Source organism: Panthera uncia, chromosome B1, assembly GCF_023721935.1.
Source record: "Panthera uncia isolate 11264 chromosome B1, Puncia_PCG_1.0, whole genome shotgun sequence".
NCBI lineage: Eukaryota > Metazoa > Chordata > Mammalia > Carnivora > Felidae > Panthera > Panthera uncia.
In genome coordinates this window covers 24706342-24726376 of record NC_064811.1, presented here as the reverse complement: position 1 = coordinate 24726376, position 20035 = coordinate 24706342, and the positions used below count along the sequence as shown (strand labels likewise).

The 20035-nt window shown below is 36.3% G+C and overlaps 1 protein-coding gene across 3 annotated transcripts in view; it reads right to left on the bottom strand.

Moving 5' to 3' along the window:
* The window catches only part of PCDH7 (protocadherin 7), a 424220-nt gene that overhangs the window by 235184 nt on the left and 169001 nt on the right, over window positions 1-20035 (bottom strand). The window lies entirely within an intron of this gene.

Genomic DNA, 20035 nt, shown 5'->3' with positions numbered 1-20035 from the left:
TAGGCATTCATTTTTAAAAACTCTGTCTGTATGATACAATGGTTTTAAAATGAGTGTTCTGGCAGTTGACTCAAACTATTAAAGGGATAACTAATAAATAGGAATTTAGGTACACTGTTAGGAGATAGGAATACATTCCTGTTTTTCTTCTTATTAAAAATATTACCTATTGACCCTGAGATTGTAAGGGTAGCATTGAACTAATAGATAAAAGTTCCTTTAACCAGGGAACAGAAAATAAACCCCCAAGCTTAATTGTATGTGCTTACAATGACCGTTTATAGTTTGTTCAAAAGTAGTTACCGCACGCACAGCCTTTAAATTGTAATTTTAAAGTGTTGTAAATTTTTATCCAGTTGGATCCCACAAGTTACTATGACACCAAAGTTGGCTGCACTGAAGATTTACTATGTACAGAATTTACAGATTATTGTAACTACAAAACAAAACAAAAAAATTAGGCTCATTAAGGGAACAAACTAATGCCATGCATTGATAGTATTCTGCACATAACAGTTGAGGGAAAAAAGAAAAACAATATAAAAAGGTTCTGTGATATCTCTCTGAGATTATTCTTGGCAATAGCTGTAGCCATTGAAAACTTGTGTGTGACTCGAAAACGGCATAAATGTATTTTTTAAACTTACAGCTCAGACTGGTGCTTTTTAATATAAGGTATAAAAATAATAACGTTGCCAGAAAATAGTGAGAAAGGTCAAAAGCCTTTTTTTTTTTGCACTCTTATAACTTGAATACGAATGGTTCAAATCATGAGTCATGATTGGACCAATCTACACATGTAGGTTATTCAAGGGAAAGCTAAGAAGAATTACAGTATTTCCCCCAAATTTATAAAGTGGTTTCACTAGAGACAAATGCATGCTTCCACAAATCTTCCCTTCACTTTATCTCAGAACACTGGCCAGGAATATTGTCCATTATTAGCTTTTCTAACCCAGTACCTTGCCCTTCATATACTTATTTGGAGAGGACAGTCTTTATAAAATCCTATCTTTCATTCTAATTCAAAATCAAACGTTTAGAACTGCTGAATCCTATTATGAAGGGAAAACATTTCTCTTCTTTATAATGTTTCACCGAATTGGAACTACAGTATTTTTAAAACAATTATGAAATACTTCTAGTACAAATAGCATATATATATATATATATATATATATATATATATAATGACCCAAAATTTACTGGCAATAAACTCTAAAATCATTACTCTTATTTCATTAATAATACTTCTATTTCTTCACAATAATACAATTGTGATGTTTTAACTTACATTTTAAGTAAATATAGAAGTCGATATGTATTTACCAGGCTTTATCTTATGTGCACAAAGTTTTTTACTTTTTTTTTCTACTTATCACTCCCAGATGACTGCTAATTATCTGAATTTCCTCAGTCTCACCTCAGAAATAAGGCCACTTACCGTTTCCTAAAACCACACTGTTCTGCACAAAGAAAATATTCAGTAAATACTATTGAACAATAAGCTTTAAATGGCAATGTTGAATTTAGAAAAGGACAGTAATGGTCATTCAGACATATCACTTCAAGACATAGCAATGGGTCACACACACACACACACACACACACAGAAAGGACTGTCCAATGCTATTCTTGATTCTCAAATCTTTAAAAAAAAAATTTTATGTTTATTTATTTTTGACAGAGAGAGAGAGACAAAGCATGAGTGGAGGAGGGGCAGAGAGAGAGAGGGAGATACAGAATCTGAAACAGGCTTCAGGTTCTGAGCTGTCAGCACAGAGCCCGACGTGGGGCTGGAACTCACAGATGGCGAGATCATGACCTGAGCCGAAGTCGGAAGCTCAACCGACTGAGCCACCCAGGTACCCCTCAAACCTTTTAGAAACAGTCTTCCTTAACCCAAGAAGAAAGACCAAAATGAATACAGAAACACTAATACATACTAATAAATTGACAAAGGAAAGTATATCATAAATTATGAGAAATGTTATTCCATCTCTATATAAAAATAGAAAAAATGGTGATGTTTACGTGATGGGAGTAACTCAGAATCTGTAATTAAATGCTGGTTCCACCAAAGTAGTAGTAGGACAGCACAGGGGTGATAGGTTATGTTTGTAACAAAAAATGTCAAAAATAAGATAATTATTTTTCTATCATGTACCATTTAACAGGTTCTATGAATCTGTGTATTTTCTGTGACTATTTTAATTTCCATAAATTATTTTAGGTTACATATTAAATTTAATGATGAAAAGAAAGCTGTTTTAAATTTAAAATACTAAAATCTATTTATATAATAAAAAATGTCTAGATTCATGAATGCTTTTTGTATGTGTAGAAAACTAAAATAAATAAATAAATAAATAAATAACACCTAATGGTTGAAACAAAAATAGCTGACAATAAAAATCCAAAATAGAGAGTATCATACAATGAATCATGAAAAATCCCATCCATCATTTTTTCAATGCTTATTTATTTTTGAGAGAGAGAGACAGAGCACGAGCGGAGGAGGGGCAGAGGCAGAGGGAGTCACAGAATCCGAAGCTCCGAGCTGTCAGCACAGAGCCTGATGCAGGGTTCGAAATCACAGACCATGAGATTATGACCTGAGCCAAAGTTGGACGCTTAACGACTGAGCCACCCAGGCGCGCCCCGCCCCCCCATCCGTCATTTTTAACCACATTTTAAAATATTCCATTACAATTCAGCAATACCAACAATATCAGTATTACATTACTATTTCAAGGTCTATTTTGATGTTTTTTGAAAACAAAATTCTTCTGGCAAAGTATTTAAGTTGGCTATGTGAACAAATTAGTGCAGAATCCTAAATTCTGAAGGAAAACCCATTAATGCAAGGGTTAAGGTTTTGTTCCAATGGTAAATCAGACACACAGATTAGATGGATAGACAGATGATAGATAAATAGTAGATAGATAGATAGATAGATAGATACAAGATAGAGATAGAGAGACAAATAAATGGGCAGATAGACAAGTATTTACATACCATCATTCATCACCAGTTTGGGTCTATTGAGAAGATAGGTTTTACAGCAGAAGCTAAGATAAAGAAATCACATTTTTTATAGATTCTCGAAATGCCAACTCAATAAAAAATGGAAAGCACTGTGTTGACTGTGTGGCATGACACAGAGAATGAATTTGCATTATATATGTATGTACATATATATACATACATATACATATATGTATATATATATATATATATATATATATATATATCACTTAGTTAATTATTGATACTCTGGAGTAGCGTGGTTTACATGGGGATTCTTGAACCTAGACATGCCTTAGAATGGCCCAGAGAACTTGTCAAAAAGCACCAAGCCAGTACAGGACTTCGACTTAAACCCAATGAATCAGTGTTCAGAGTGTGAATGGATATCAGTAGTTTATAAAGTCCCTCTGGGTAATGAAGAGGCACAGAGAGGAAGGAGAAACCCTGCAACTGAAAGCAGTCAAAAAGACAAACTGCCCAGGAAGCCAGGTGGTCCTTTAAGTATTCCTTGATAAAGTTTCTCTGGAGATTGAGTAGAACCATGGCTTCATCTTGGGGTGCAAAAGTATGGACAGACATCTGGTGACCTGAAGTGTCTGAGCTTTGTATTATTCTGTCCAGAGTGGTAAATGATTTCTTGTCTTGCAAAGACAAGCTGGTCTTTCTAAAACAGGAAAAAGCACAAGAAGAGGAGAAAAAACTGTCAGCCTTCTAGCATTTTGAAATTGTGAAGATGTGTTCAAAAATTAAATAAGTAATGCAAGAAAAAGGTCTTCAAGAAAAGCATTCCAAAAACTTTGAGTGGAAAATGCGTGACAATTACACACAAGAGGGAGTGGTAATCGGAGATTTTATGGAAGCAAATGAATGCTCTAATTGAATAAGTGAGATTGAAGATGTGTTTAGACCATTTCATGCAAAGGAGTAGGAAGGAGAAATGTTGGCGGCAGAGAATTATGCCAAGAAAAAGTGAACTATGAAAAAAACATCAATGGCAATGGGCAGCAAGGCGTTAGAATGTCTGGATGCTTGGACTTACTCATTATTTCACTATACGTACATTTGCTTTATATTCATTATCTCTCAGGGTTTTAAGTATGTCCCAATATTGCTTTTACAAATTAAAAAAACTCAAAATCGTATAGGTGTGTATATAAAAACAGATCAAGTATAATATAATTAGGTTTCCAATGAAATGGAGATACAAAAAATATGCCATGAAACTTGCTTAGGATTTAGGGCAGGCATTGCAAAGGAACGGTTTGTAGGTTGAGCCTTCTAAGGAGAAATTGAGAAAGTGGGGATAGGCTATTAATTTTCAAAATAGGACATAAGAGGATTACAGTTAGAAGAAAAAGGTTTGTGCAAAGAGTTTTGTTTATTTATGCACAGTTCTTTCTTCATTTTTTTCTGAAAACATTTGCTTTAAGGTCAATGTTTGAAGGCACAGCTAAAAGCCCCGTAATATAAGGTACAATAGGAATGAATGAAATCAGAGAAATAAGAAACTAAGAATTAAAAAAAGAAATTAAAAATAAAATTACAAAGGCAAGGTAAACAGTAAAACATGTTGAGTAACAGGATGTATGGTATGCGTGTGTGTAATGAGAAAAAACAATGTTATATTGGAAATAACAGAAAAAGGAAAGGATTTTATTCCAAACACCTCTATAGTTTCACTATTGACCTCAATCAAGTTAGCTGACCTTTTGGTTCTTTTGCCTTAGGCTCAGGGTCTAAAATGGAGATAACGATACCTGCCCCTTACTAACTTAAATTCTCTGAGAAATAATCAGATGGTTTACAAAATAAAAACCTTAAGCTCCCTCAAAGAGGGAACTATAAACGGTATCATAGCTGAGGCCAAAGCTGTATAACTAGAGTGATATCTTTTCTTACGTTTTAGGTTTTTGCTTTTTTCTTTTCTTGTCTGTTTGGTTTTTTGTATTGTTTTGTTGTTTTTGTTGTTGTTGTTGTTGTTGTTTTAATATAGAACTTGTTCAGTAATCCACAAAGTTTCTAAATAGAATTTTAAAAATTCATATGAAATTTCAAATCTAATTCTCCTGTTAATGTGGTGCTTTTATTGTTCAAACGCAAGCTGCTTATAAAATAAATATGTGCATACAAGGGTGCCATTTTTTCAAAAGGTGTTTGAATCTAATCATCTATTGGGCATGAATGTCTCTGCAGTCACTTCTTTTGGAATGTCATTTATCAACTAATTGTTCCTCCAATTATGACACAGAGGAGAATTTCACTGGAAGACACATCCTACTACAGGGACTTTTCAGATATTTTAGAGGTCGTTGCAAATATATTCAAAGGTAACTCCAGATAACATGCAATCCCTAAGGCATTAGATGTATCTTCCTCCTCATCCCAGGCCCCAGTTGATGGAAATGCATCAGAGTTGGCATTGATTTAAAGTCCTAAAGACTTAGAAGAAGCATTCTCCATTCTTTATATAATTTTATTCACTTCATTTTCTGAAAATCTAGAGGTCCAATGGGAAATGGGCAGAAATGTAATGGAGAGGTCTTCTACCTTCTATACGCAGGCTGTGGGGAGCCCAAGGTGGTTGCCTTTTTCTTCCCTCCCCTATTTTTTGGAAATGCTCATGAGTCCTGGGGTAAGAGGTGTGTGAATGCAGTAAACATTTCCCTATAAGATTAATCTCACAGACTGGAAAGGACAAACACAGAAAATAAGGATTTAAACTCGGTGCTGTGGGGTACACAATGTAACGTATTCAATAAATGCATTTGCTCTTTAATATTTTTGATACTCTTTTTTTCCTGGAAAATGTGAACAGATGTTAGAACTGATATATCAGTAAACTTGGGATTAGGAGAAATATAACCTGCTTGATGAGGAAGGGAGTTAGACTATATTTTTATCTTTATCTTTATCTTTTTTCCTTTTTTTTTTTTTTTTTTTTTTTTTTTTTTTTTTTTTTTGAGAGGAAGGGAATTTAAGAAGGGTAGGGGCAGAAAGAGAGAGAGAATCCCAAGCAGGATCCACACCCAGTACAGAACCCAATGCAGGGCTCGATCTCACAGCCATGAGAGCATGATCTGAGCCCCAATCAGGAGACAGAAGTTCAACCATGAGCCACCCAGGAGCCCCTAGACTATATCTTGATTACAGAAATAAAGCTTGCATTCTAATGACATTATGGCAATGGGCATAAAGCATTCATGAAGGGAAAATGTGATGAACATTAGATTCATTATTTTTCTCTAAAATTGCATCTCTATAGCTGATAACGCAAATTGCCAAACAGTAAACCTAAATCTAGGCAATATAACAGGTTTACAGGTCACACGAGATGTTACCAGAATTTCTACTTCAAATATGAGCTGGGACCAGATATCACCCTACTCTTCTTCAGAAGGTTCAAAGGAGGTCAGGTCAATACATTTCACATTCATAAGATGATTGAAGGAATTTTCTTAAAAAAAGTTTTGTTTTGGGACACCTGGGTGGCTCAGTCAGTTAAGTGTCCGACTTCGGCTCAGGTTGTGGTCTCACAGCTCCTGAGTTCGAGCCCCACGTTGGGCTCTGTGCTGACAGCTCAGAGCCCGGAGCCTGCTTCAGATTCTGTGTCTCCTTCTCTCTGTGTCCCTCCTCTGCTCATGTTCTATCTCCTCTCTCTTTCTTAAAAATAAATAAACACTAAAAAAATTTTTTTAAGTTTTGTTTTGTTTTGTTTTTACTATCTAGAAAGCTGATGTCAAGTTTTACTAAAGATATGATAACTACCACAATTTCTATTTCATCTTGCAGATTCATTAATTTTTTTTAAATTTTAGAGACTCATAAAACCACTCCCTTTTTGAAAGCACTGGCATAATAACATGTAGCATTTATAACTTGAAACATCGAGAAAATTAACTTTGAAACGAATATGCTATTTTGTTTTCAGAATTCAATAATTGCCAAATATATGTGACATTACGAGGTGCTACCCATTAAAAAAATCATGAAGTCCACTGACAGTTCCCAAGAAAAGCAAGAGACCACATTCACAAGTAGATGGATATTTATTATTCATTCTTAATTGTTAATTGATTTAAAAAGTGACTATCATAGAATCAAAGCACATTTTATGGCCCATAATCAGACATTCTCAAAGGTATTTGCCTTCTACCTGCATTAGCAAAATCTTCTGAGTTACAGCCTGCACAGTAAAAACTTGTTTTCTTTGATAGGACAGTGGCCAATTTAGAAAATGGTAAACAACTGAGGTGAACTTCAGAAATATCCTGCTGTACACACTACTTGCAGTAAAGAGAAAACATAACCTCGGGGAAGAGTGCAGGAACTGTCCCCCTCGAAGGCCACTTCTGATAACCTAGTGACTCCATGTTTATGGGGATTTCGTTTGCAAGAGGATAAGACCCTAAGGATGCCGCGGAAAGAACTTCAGGGTAAATCTCTTTCCTTATTGAATACTGCTCTGCGTCTTACAGACAACTTTATTGAGAACTTTAAATCTGCACCTTCCTTTTTAGCTTCAATAGTTTTTCATAAATTGTCTCCTTATCTGGAACTCACATACAGCTGTCTTAGTCATATCAATTATTTCTGAATGGGCTGAAAAGGCTTTTTTATTTTTTCCAATTCACTTAGTTACGTCCATCAAACAGACTTCTAATGACTCTCTTTGTCAGTCGTAAAGCATTGAAACAGGCATGGAGCAGAACATCGCAGCATTCATAAGGAACACTACATTTTATTTTTAAAGAGGATCTAGCTAAGTCTGTGAGATCTTTCTTGCAACGGCACAGGTACTTGATTAATCTGCAAACATTTTCAACTGACGTCAATGGTCACCGCACAAACATATCTAGGATTCCATAGTGCCTTAAATGGAATACGTCTGGCAGGACCTTCAAACGAACTTTAACCAGGTCTTTTAAACTTTTTAGGGGCATCTTCTCTGGCTCACATCTCAGTATTCTTCCATACTTCAAACAGTTTTTCTTTCTTTCAAGTCAATAGCAGGTGAAAGGATATTAAAAAGTAATATGTTGAAACATTTGGACTAGTTAATTAAAATGCTCATTGGGGAAGAAATAAAATAACTGTATTTATTTCTTTTGACTTGCATGTAATTACATATTTGACATTATTGTTTATGTTTGTCCTACACAGGTTGAGGATGCAGATGATACTTTATAATTCTTAGTCCAGTAGATAATAAACTACCTAATATTGCAAAGGAACAGTGATATCAATATTAAAATAGTGGCCGCTACGTACTGTAAAGGTACTATTTATTTTACTCCTGCTATCACTTCTCCTCGTTTCATCCCTACATGGGTCATATTATATTCTGATTTTGCAAATGAGAAAAAAAAGTTAGTGACTTTCAGTATTTACTCAAGAACTACTCTAATCTAAAAATACAAATGGATCTCCTATTTCCCACCCCCTCATGAAAAATGGCAGGAAACAGAATAGCCAAAGCCTAAAATTCTTAGCAAATGAATGCAAACTTTTTTTTCTAAAACTTTTAAAATAGGTATTATGCTCTCAAACACAAATTGTGGGTCCTGTACACTGTGGACACGATTGTTTGATCTATCTTTTGCTCTATTTACTGTCTATAGACACCTGGTCCAGGATTAGCAAACTTTTTCTGTTAAGAGACAGAAAGTAAATATTTTAGGCTTTGCAGGTCACAGGTCTCTGCCCCCACCACTCAATGCTGCTGTTGTTGTGCAAAAAGAGCCACTGAACATACATAAATGAATGCGTATGGCCATGTTCCAATGATACTTTATTTATGGAAATAGAAATTTGAATTTCATATAATTTCCACATTCTGTGAAGTGTTATTTTTAAATTTTTTTCAACCATATAAAAATGTAAAAACTTAAATGTAAAAAGTACAACTTTTCTGTTGTATTGACATTTTTAAATATTATCGTGAACTTTTCAAGTAGTGTGTAAAATCCTCATAAGCAATGTTTATCCATTATACCTCCGTTTCAACGATAGTGCCTTGAAAATAGTTTATATTCAATTGTCATTTATTGACATGTTTCAATATTTCTTGTCCTTTTTGGAAATAACTCTTTTTTAAAAAAAATTTTAATGTTTACTTATTTTTGAGAGATACAGAGAGACAGAGAGCAGGGGAGAGGCAGAGACAAAGAGGGAGACACAGAATCGGAAGCAGGCTCCAGGCTCTGAGCGGTCAGCACAGAGCCCGATGCAGGGCTTGAACCCACAGACCATGAGATCATGACCTGAGCCAAAGTCAGACGTTTAACCGACTAAGCCACCCAGGCGCCCCTGGAAATAACTCGTACCTGGGGAATCAGAACTGGATTAAAGTACTGGCTCTGGTATTAAGTGTGAAATATGGGGAAAAGACTAATCTTTCAACTTTAGTATGCTTGACTTTAAAATGAAGAAGTTATAGCAGAAGATATTTAATATCTTTTCCCGTTTCTTAATTCTCTGAAACTGTAGAAGCTGGGTGTGTTGGATTAGGGAATCAATGGCTGAAATCAGCGATTGTAAAGTAGACTTTGCTCACCCATTAAGAAATTCCTTAGAACACTGCCTGCAAATACGAATGCATCTTGGAACGCATTTCCTCACCAAATCAAGATCATGAACAAATATATGCATAAGAATCCAACATCTTAGTCAATTACCTTACTGAAAAGTTACAAAAATGGGAAGGTTCCTTCAGGCTTACCACTTTTCATGAAAAGGTAAAGACATTCATCTGAAATGTCAGCTCCTTGGAATATGTTTGCCTAAAATCTCACCTATCCTCTGAAACCGCCTCTTTTGTGATTCCCGTTTCACTGAACCACATGAAAATGCTGAGTCCCTACTGTGTGCTGAAAACTGTGACATCTCATTCATTTCTCAAAGGTGTGAGTCAAATAGCAGGGGTTGGCAAGGTTGGTATGGAACAGAATGGCGAAAGCATCCTGGGCCACGCTTGGGTTGCACCTCCTACTTCCTACTTTATTTGAAACTGGGCACAGTCCCTTGTAAGTTTCTATGTTTACACTCACAGAGAAGCAGGAAGGCAGGAGGGGGGAAGTCCTACTTAGAAAAAGAGAATATTGACAAGCAACTAATGAGAAAAATACTGTCTTCACAAAGACATTCAATGCAACAAAGACTTACTAAGCACTTGCTTTGTGCCCACCACTGTGCTGAAAAATCTACATACTGCAAATCCAGCCATTAGGCTCAGTTGGGCACGCGTAGATTAATCACGCAAAAGCACTCAGAATGCAAGCAGAGGTTTCTTTTCCTTTTTCGTTTTCCTTTCTTTTGCTATTGTGATAAGCATCAAAAGCTCAGTTCACATGCCGCTCGGTTGCTTTGCATGACTACTCTACACACCCATGGGGTTCCAGAAGCAGCTGAATGAAGTCGATAAACCTATGTCTTATGCTACGCAGTTGGAGTTAGTCTGTAGCAGTTCAAGGGAGCAATGCTGAAGAACCAAGTGGAACCGCAGGAAAACTGCTCAGGTTTCCAGCTACTAAAACATAAATGAACAAATAGACAATAATAACAAAGATGAAAAATAGCCTTTCAGAAGCTACCTCCTAAAATACATAGAAGCTTAGGCGCACAGACAGAAGCCTGCCTCACGAGCGCCCGACTCAGTTCTCCCGTACTGAAGTGAATGAAAATGAAATGTTCATTTTAAGATGCACTCAAACAGATGCTCCGGAATTTTCGTCTCCTTTTTCCTTTTCCATCTTAGACACTTCATCCAAACTGCACCTGGTCAATCTGTTTAGGAGACTATATATGTTTAAAAACATTTACTTTTCCCATCCTATGGAATGAAGTTTTGTGCCCTTAAATAGCATCCCTTGGTCTGGATGGATTACAATGTCTAACAGGAATCAAGAGAGACACACGGAGTAAGGCTCTGAAGTGTTACTTAAACGTTTAATTATTAAACTCAGTTGAAACCTCATTCTTGAGCCAGAACAGTCTCTACACAGGTGAACCTTCTGCTACCCTGGTGAACTCATTTTCTCTGCCATTCCTGCCAGCTTACTTGTTTTATCTCACTTACCTGCACTTCGTTCAAAAGACAGGCTACCAGTGTCCATAAAACGTCCAAGGAAAAAATGTATTCAAAGCCCGTATGCTAATTTTGATCTCTCAGTGCAAGTCATATGACTGCAAAAAAATCAGTGGATATGGGTGTTGGTAGACAGAAAAATGGACCCTGATGATGTCCACATTCTCATCCCTGGAAACTGTGAAGAGGCAACCTGACGTGCAAAGGGGGATTTAAGATTTTAGATAGAATTAAGGTTGCTAATCAACTGACCTTAAGACAGGGAGACTATATTGAACTACCTGGGTGGGTCTGATGTAATCTCAAGGATTTTTTAAAAATAGGAAAGGCAGAAAAAGAGATCAGAACGATGCAATGTGAGAACTGTCCTCACCCTTGATAGCTTGGAACAGAGAAGAAAGGGGCACAGGCCAGGTCATACAGGTGGCCTCTAGAAGCTATTAAAGGCTGAGAAGGGAACAGATTTTCTTCTAGGGCCTCCAGAATAAACACTACCCACCAACACCCTTATTTTTGGCCCAGAGGGACCTATTTTCGATTTCTGACCTCAAAAAGTATATGACAAATTAGCATAGTTTTAAGCCACTAAATTTTAGGTAATTTGTCATAGCCCACAATAGGAAACTTAGTGGGTGAACCATGAACCTGAGGTGTAGTGGGGAGGAAATAGAAGTGAAGCATTTGGGCTTTGGTTTCACATTTATGAAAGGGGTTAGAATCATCAGTCAAATGCACATTAGTGTTGCATTCCTAGATCACCCCACCTATAGGATATTGAGAATTAGCATGCCATTCTATTTTCTTTTTTTGAATGTTTATTTACTTTCGAAGGAGAGAGAGAGAGAGGGCGTGAGCAGGGGAGGAGCAGAGAGAAAGGGAGACACAGAATCCAAAGTGGGCTCTCGGCTCTGAGCTGCCAGCACAGAGCCCGAAGCAGGGCTCGAACTCACAAACTGCGACATCATGACCAGAGCCAAAGTCGGAGGCTTAACCGACGGAGCCACCCAGGAGCTCCTCCATTCTATTTTTTTTTAAGTTTATTTATTTAGAATCAGTGAGAAAGAGGTGGGGGTGGGATGCAAGTGGGAGATAGGGAGAGAGAGAGAAAAGGAGAGGAAGAGAATCCCAAGCAGGCTCTGCATTGTCTGTGCAGAACCCAGTGCAGGGCTCAAACTCACGAACTGGGAGATCATGAGCTGAGCTGAAATCAGACATTTAACCAACTGAGCCACCCAAATGCGCCAGCATGTCATTCCAATAATTATACTTATTTTATAAAACAGTCAAATACACTATGTTACATATATTATGTTGAAAGTGTTCAGCAAGCGTAAAAATGTTAAAATCATCTTTATAACCCTATTTTCACATTTATTATTCTTTTAATACAGTGAAAACACCAATACACAGGAAAAAAAAAGGAAGCAGACTACGTCTCTGTCCACTTATACAATTGAGGAAAAAACACTTCAAATTTATATTTTGGTCCTCTCTTATTGGATAGCTAATTGGATATCATATTTGGGGAAGCCCACAGACTTTTAAAGCAGAATATCACAATTTCTTTTCCTGATTTCAACTCCAAGTTGAACAACTTTGGGCCACTGACTTAATTCTTCTGAGCCACCATTCGTGTTTTATAAATTTATTTTTTTAACGTTTATTTATTTTTGAGACAGAGAGAGACAGAGCATGAACAGGGGAGGGGCAGAGAGAGAGGGAGACACAGAATCTGAAACAGGGTCCAGGCTCTGAGCTGTCAGCACAGAGCCTGACGCGGGGCTCGAACTCACAGACCGTGAGATCATGACCTGAGCCCAAGTCGGACGCTTAACCGACCAAGCCACCCAGGCGCCCCTAAATTTAAATGATAATCTCTCCATTTTAAAGATGCAAGCAAGATCCAAGTCCATCTCAGATATGTAATAGATAAAATCTATAAAATAGATTTTACATTGTAGAGTGTTCTATGGATGACAATTGTGACTTGAGTCCAAAATTGTGTCCATGGGCCAAAGATTTAGGGAGCTGATAAAAGTACAAAAGAAATCCATGAACTTGGAAGAAATAAATGTCTCCCACCACGCTAGCATGAAAAAACAAACAAACAAACAAACCTGATAACAAGTGTCTTGATTTTCAAGAATAGTCTAATCTACACTGGGAGAGTTAATAAATCCTAATTGGTACCAAACTGTAGTTACCATATTTGTAGACATTGCCTCTTGTCTGCTACCTTCTTTCTTGTTTCCTCTTTGGTTTATATAGGTGCACTAAAGAAACTTTTTAGGAAGATGAATTATTTGTGTAATAACTTGAGCTTTTCAAAGGAAAAAAAGAGAAATAAATTCACCAATAAATAATAAGTAAGCTTGTTGGCATTTCATGATTCCTTAGGGAAATGAGAAGCCTCACAACTTGACCCTAATGTAAAGCCTCAAAAGTAATTCATATACAGTATGACAGGTAGTCGGAAACACTGACGAGAGTTTAATTTTCGGTCATAATTTTAAAATGCAACCTAGATGTCCAATATTTGTCATATATAATTTCAATATTAAATGCCATAAGAACAACTTACTTCATTTACCACTTCCTTGAGAGAAATGATTAAATTCTTAAACTTACAGATAAGGGGCATTTTTAAGCAAGACAGAAAAACAAGCCAGGTCCATGAGAAATAATGTCGTAAGACGATCATATTTTATTACTACTACTAATTTGGCTTTCTCAGTATTTTTACATTTCACCTTTAGAAGACACTTAGTGAGTATAAAAATATTTTTATTGCTTTTTTTTTTAACTTTATGGCTTCCTCAGGGCTCTGACTTTTTTCTTCCCCCACAAGTTCATATACATTGCCATTTGTACACATTATTTCAGTGATTTCTTAATTTTCACTTTAGAAGTGCCAAAACGATAACACTTTGGGCACTCATAGTTTGTAAAATTCATTATAGCATATTAAACCGTTCAACGTAGCGATGCTCCTGCCCCTTGGATCTCATTATATGCATCCGATGTGTTAAGAAATAACATTAATAATAAGCTATGTAATTAAGTTAACTCCTATTCTGGGGGAAGCAACATAGTTTTGACATCTCTCTCTCTTTCTCTCTCTCTCACTCTCAGTCTCTCTTTAGTGTTTAACTTCTGTTTTTTTAATGACCACTATTTATCTGCAAAGATTATGAATTACCTAGGGATGGCATATGTCATCATTGACCAGTCTGACAGAGAACCCTGAAGTAAAACACAGCTAAGCAAGAGACTAACACACTCCAACAACTGATCAATAGAAAGAGAAACACTTTAGGGGGTAATCAGTAATTGGTAGCAGACATCACCTGGAACATATTGAAAGAAGACAAAGCCTCCTTAATGATAAAGTTGACAAAGAGTCTGCACTTAAAATGCATAGTGATATTCCCTAACACTCATTGATTGCTTACTATGTGTCCATTGAAGCTTATTTAATTGTTACAATAGCACTACGGAGTAAATGAGGAAACCGATGCCCATGGAGGTAAGTGGCCCACAGTCACACAGTTGCTAAGTGATCCACAATCTGGTTCTTACTCACCAAGCAGTAGCTTGGCTTTCATTGAACCCTGAGAAATTGATAAACAGAGAATTAGACTTCCACATATATTGATAAGAGCACTGGTATAACTAAACCATAATCTAACACAGATGAGCTAAAAGAAAAGTAAACCTGGGGTGCCTGGGTGGCTCAGTCGGTTAGACTTCCGACTTCGGCTCAGGTCATGATCTCACGGTTTATTAGTTCGAGCCCCGCATCGGGCTCTGCGCTGACAACTCAGAGCCTAGAGGCTGCTTCAGATTCTGTGTCGCTGTCTCTCTCTGCCCCTCCTCCACTCATATTCTGTCTCTCTCTCTTTCAAAAATAAATACACATTAAGAAAAAAAAATTAAAAAAAGAAAGAAAAGTAAAGCTGGATTACAAAAAGCAAAAACAAAAAAAAACAAACAAAAAACAAAAAAAACCAAGTCCTTAGCAGAAAAAAGTCAATTATTTTAGCCGCTTCTGATAAGTGTATTTCATGGGTTCCTTGGGCTTAATAATTAGACATTCAGATTTGAACTCCATTGGAAATCATCTGTAGTTTATGGTTACGTTTAAGCCACTTGTAAAGAAAAAGATATGTACTTTCACCATAGGAGGTTAAGTAATTTTTAATTTTTTTTTAGAGAGACAGAGATAGCATGAGTGAGGGAGAGGCAGAGAGGCAAGGGAGAGACAGCCAATCCTGAGCAGGCTCCATGCTGCCAGGGCAGAGCCCAACATGGGGCTTGAACTCAGGAAACCGGGAGATAGTGACTTGAGCTGAAACCAAGAGTAGGCCACTTAACCGAATGAGCCACTCAGGCACCTCCCTTAAGTAATTTTTTACAAGTCCAATAAACCTTCCTGCCTTGTCCTACACAAGTCAGCTATTCTCTATTCTTGCTGCATATTTGAATTACCTGGGAAACTTAAAGAATAGTTATGCTTGGACTACATCCCACACTACTTTGTAATAGGGCTCAGTATCTATGTCAGCAAGGTTGACAATTCACTTTGATCTTAAAATAAAATGGGAAATCAACCTAATTTCAATCTACCTTGGCTACCAAGAATCTCAGCACTCAATTACCATATATTTGTAGGCCCAAGTAGGGTAGGTGTATTTTCTTATTCTCTCTATGTGGTTTTTGAGGCACTATTTCTATTTTAATAGTCTCATTATGTATTTTGTCATAAAATATCTCAAATCCTTTTGGAAGCAGATAACCTACATTTTGAAAATGATTATAGAAAAACTTAAAATGAGTGCTTCTTATCATTCACTTTATCTACTTTGGGAAAAATTGGCTTGGGTGTTATTTTTGTAAAGCCAAAATATATTCTAGAGAAAGTAATTTGTAATTAAAATCAGCCATACTTGGGGTTTTATTCAGAAACAAGATGACTAATGGAGTTTATTTATTAGTTAGTATGGGAATGACCAATGTGTCATTAGAGATACAAGAAAATTCATCTTTAAGAAGTTCTCTAATATGTACCATGAGATATGTAAGACCTATTTTGCTCCTCAATTAGCAATTAGTCTTGTATGGCTGATGATAGCTCTATTTTTCATGTTTCAAATGCATATTGCTATCTCTGACTTTATTTCCATATGATTATATTTTAGTTCTTCCTTTAGGACTAGGAAATCCCCATACATAATGCCATCACATTATGAAGCATTCCTAAAACCATGGCTTTACCACCTTTTCCTTCTTTGAACATTTCTTGTACCATTTTTTTCACATTCTTTTTCTCCCATATAATCTCGAATCATTCCGCTGATATACTGCATCAGCCATCTAGAACAAATCACCCTTCCTCTGTTCTGTGATTTCCATGCACTGATTTGTGAATACCTATGTCAATGGTAACCAGACTATTTATGTGTTGCTTTATAAATGGTATGTTGCTCCCTTCAGATAACACAGTGTCTTAACCTACTTAAAATCCTTTGTGCCTTAAGAAGATCTTTTGTAAGCGGTGTAAATTTCAAGAATGGTGTATCTGAGGATTGAGAGAATTTGAGGAAGGAGATTGAATTCCTCAAATCATAATTATTTCACCTATTCTCTTAGTGGGAAAATAACCCTGGACTGGTAGTTGATACCTAAACATTCTCATTCCAATAGCAATTCAGAAACGTTTCTTGGATCTCTTCTTTGTTCACACTGGCTTTACTATTCACAAGCTTTATGATACAAGGCAAGATTCTTAATTCCTCTAAGTCTAAACTACTAATCTCTAGTGTGGGAGAAAACTGGGAACACTTACATCCTAGAACATAGCCAAGAGACTTAAGTTAGACAATCCAGTAAATCCTAATATTTGTGTGTATGTGTGACCTAACTCAATCCCATGCCTGGCACCATATTTAACAGATGAATAAACTGAGCCCCTGAGAGGGTAAGTGCCAGGCATAAATTTACAACTACCTTCAGATTCCACTGATTTTTAAATTCCCTCGCAGGTCTCAATAAAAAACCCAAACAAAACAAAACCAAAACCAAAAACCTTCTCAAATGCAATTTATGGTTCACTTCATGTAGAGTTTCTCCCATGAGGCTACTTTTATGGTTAGAAAATAGAAACATGTTAAGCCAATTTGACCGAACTCTACTTTTAATGTATATTTATCTCACCACAAATTGGGACACTTAACTTCTCAATTTTCTTATTAAGGTTGAACTACAAATGTACCTTTGGGGGGAAAGAGAGAACATTTCCAATATACTCTGGAGGTGGATCAGTAAAGGCGACCATTACAGGACTGAGGGCTGATTGTACCAAGCTGAAAAGATATTTCCCATTACGGCCTAACCAGCACATATAGTGAACTAATTGGCTAAACTTTGAAGTGACTTCTCAAATAAAAACACTTCAGGGCAGATATAGAAAATACTAGAAGTTACTGAATGACTGTTTTGATTTAGTAGGCTGTAACACAAAGTATTGGTGACTAAATGAAGCAACAAATGAGAAAAATGATTTTTCAATCACACGTTTTCCCGCCCTTTAAATATTTGCAGTATCCATTAAAAAGGAGTTTGAAAGGCAAGTTAGTAGGGCAAACAAAAGGACTGGTGGAGAGCAGAAGTGGGAAGTGTTTGCGTTAACTGTTCAAAAGCATGCCGCTGTCCATGTGTGTTCAAAGAGAAGTGTGAGCTGCAAATAATTCACTTTTTTGTTTTAAAAAGTAGGATATGAACTCAGTATTGTGACACCTACTTAACTATGACTATAAGATATAGTAACTATTTTGAAGAACTAAAACTTTATTTAAAAGTTCTCTATCAAATTTTTCACATTTTCATTAAAATTATCCACACAATTAGTCTGAATTAGTGTGCTTTTACTATACGTAATTTGTTAAATTACTGTCTAAATCATTCATCTGTAAGACTAAAAAGGAAAAAAAAAATCATTCCTTGCTCCAGCGATAAGGTTTGCATGACATTCAAAGTACAAGATAGTTCATAACACTTATAAAAATAGATTTTGGGGGTGTCTGGGTGGCTCAGTCGGTGTAGCAGCTGATTTAGGCTTGGGTCATGATCTGATCATAGTCCGTGAGTTCCAGTCCCTCGTAGGGCTCTGTGCTGACAGCTCAGAACCTGAAGCCTGCTTCAGATTCTGTGTCCCTCTCTCTCTCTGCCCTTCCCTCACTCATGCTCTGTCTCAGTCTCTCTCTCTCAAGAATAAACATTTAAATTTTAAAAAAATAGAATTTTGTTATTTTTATCATTATGGTGGTTAGAGCCCAGGAGAAAAAAAAAAAAAAAAAAAAAAGAACAATTACAGAAACAAATACATTGAGAGTCAGTTCAGCATTGGAATAGCTGTCCAAATCAACAAAAGCAATTAAGTTGCGTTGGAAAAAATAAAAATTTCAACAAATAACATTGCATATTTTGTTTAGTTTCCAATTTCACAGTAGGGACTCAGTTCTTGTTTAAACCCATATAACTAAATTGTAAATTAAATGCTCTCTAGACATATCAAATTTACAGTCCAAAATGCAGATATAACTGGATATAGCCAGAAGTTGTTTATGATGTAGTGAAGGGGAAAAATGCCACTAGAATACTTAGAATTATGTCATGGAGTTCAGAAAGAAATGATAACCCTTGCAGCTCATTATCGCTTATGTAGTGAAAATTATTCTTGCTTACAAGATTGGATGGAACCCTATGAATACCTCTCACATTGAGCCAGAGATTTATGTAAGGTGCATTAGATGAAATGGGAAAAAAAAATAAAGCATCAATAGGGTTTTTAATTATTGATATGTTCATTGCACAAAGCAGATATCTTCATTGCCCACACCCCTTTATGTGCACAGTTTGACTTTGAATGGGTTTACTGTATTTGTTCGCCATATAAAGTCAATCTGAGTGAAGTGACATCTAAATAGGTGCCAGAGCCTGTCCTTAGGGTGACTGGCATCAGTGGTCTTACATCTTTTTGTTGTTGGTGAGGGGGTTGTGTGTTCCACACCCTGGGATGGTCTACAAGGTAGCAGGATAGAAAATGACCTCCTCAAAACTTGACCACTGGTTATGTACCAAAAAAAAAAAAAAAGTGTTGTTCTTCCTCCTCTTGGGAGCAAAATTATTAGGGAAAAATAGCATTTTGTGATGGGAAAGCAGGTGGGAGATTGGTGAGATTGACACTATTGTGAACCACAGCTATACTCTACCGTTCGTTAGAAATGCATCACATGTTCCTATAGCCAAACGGTTTCAGAGCACTATACTAAGCTTATGTTTATAACATCACTTGCATTTTCTGATTATTTTCCCTATGACGCAGAAGTACTTCTGTTGTTGTTTACAGCTAAGATCATGTTATGGACACTATCGATCCCTGCAAAAGAAGGTATAGGAAAAAACATACACGTGGTAATGTAGTGTATGTCTTCCTGAATAGACTAAAAGAGTCTCCAGAACACAAAATTCTGTCTTCCTTCGCATCCTCCACCGCCACTGGCACAAAGTTGACATACTCATTGTTTTTGCTGAAAGTTTCATGTTCCTATTGAAAATCTGCTCAAATGTAAAAATATACAAAGATTTAAAATTCTGTAAAGCGAATATATATCACCCTTAGTATAAGAAGATAAAATCGATGCATGACATAATACAATGATAAAAATAAAATAACAATATAATAAAAATAAGTATAATTTATTTAGCACCTGCAAACTTGCTAAGTAGAATGTTAGAGGTTTTACATATGTTGCTTCATTTATTTCTCACAAGAACCATATGGCATATGAATTACTACCTCCATTTTAGAAAACGAATCCGTCTCAGAGAGGTTGAATAGTCTCCCAACACTAACACAGAAAG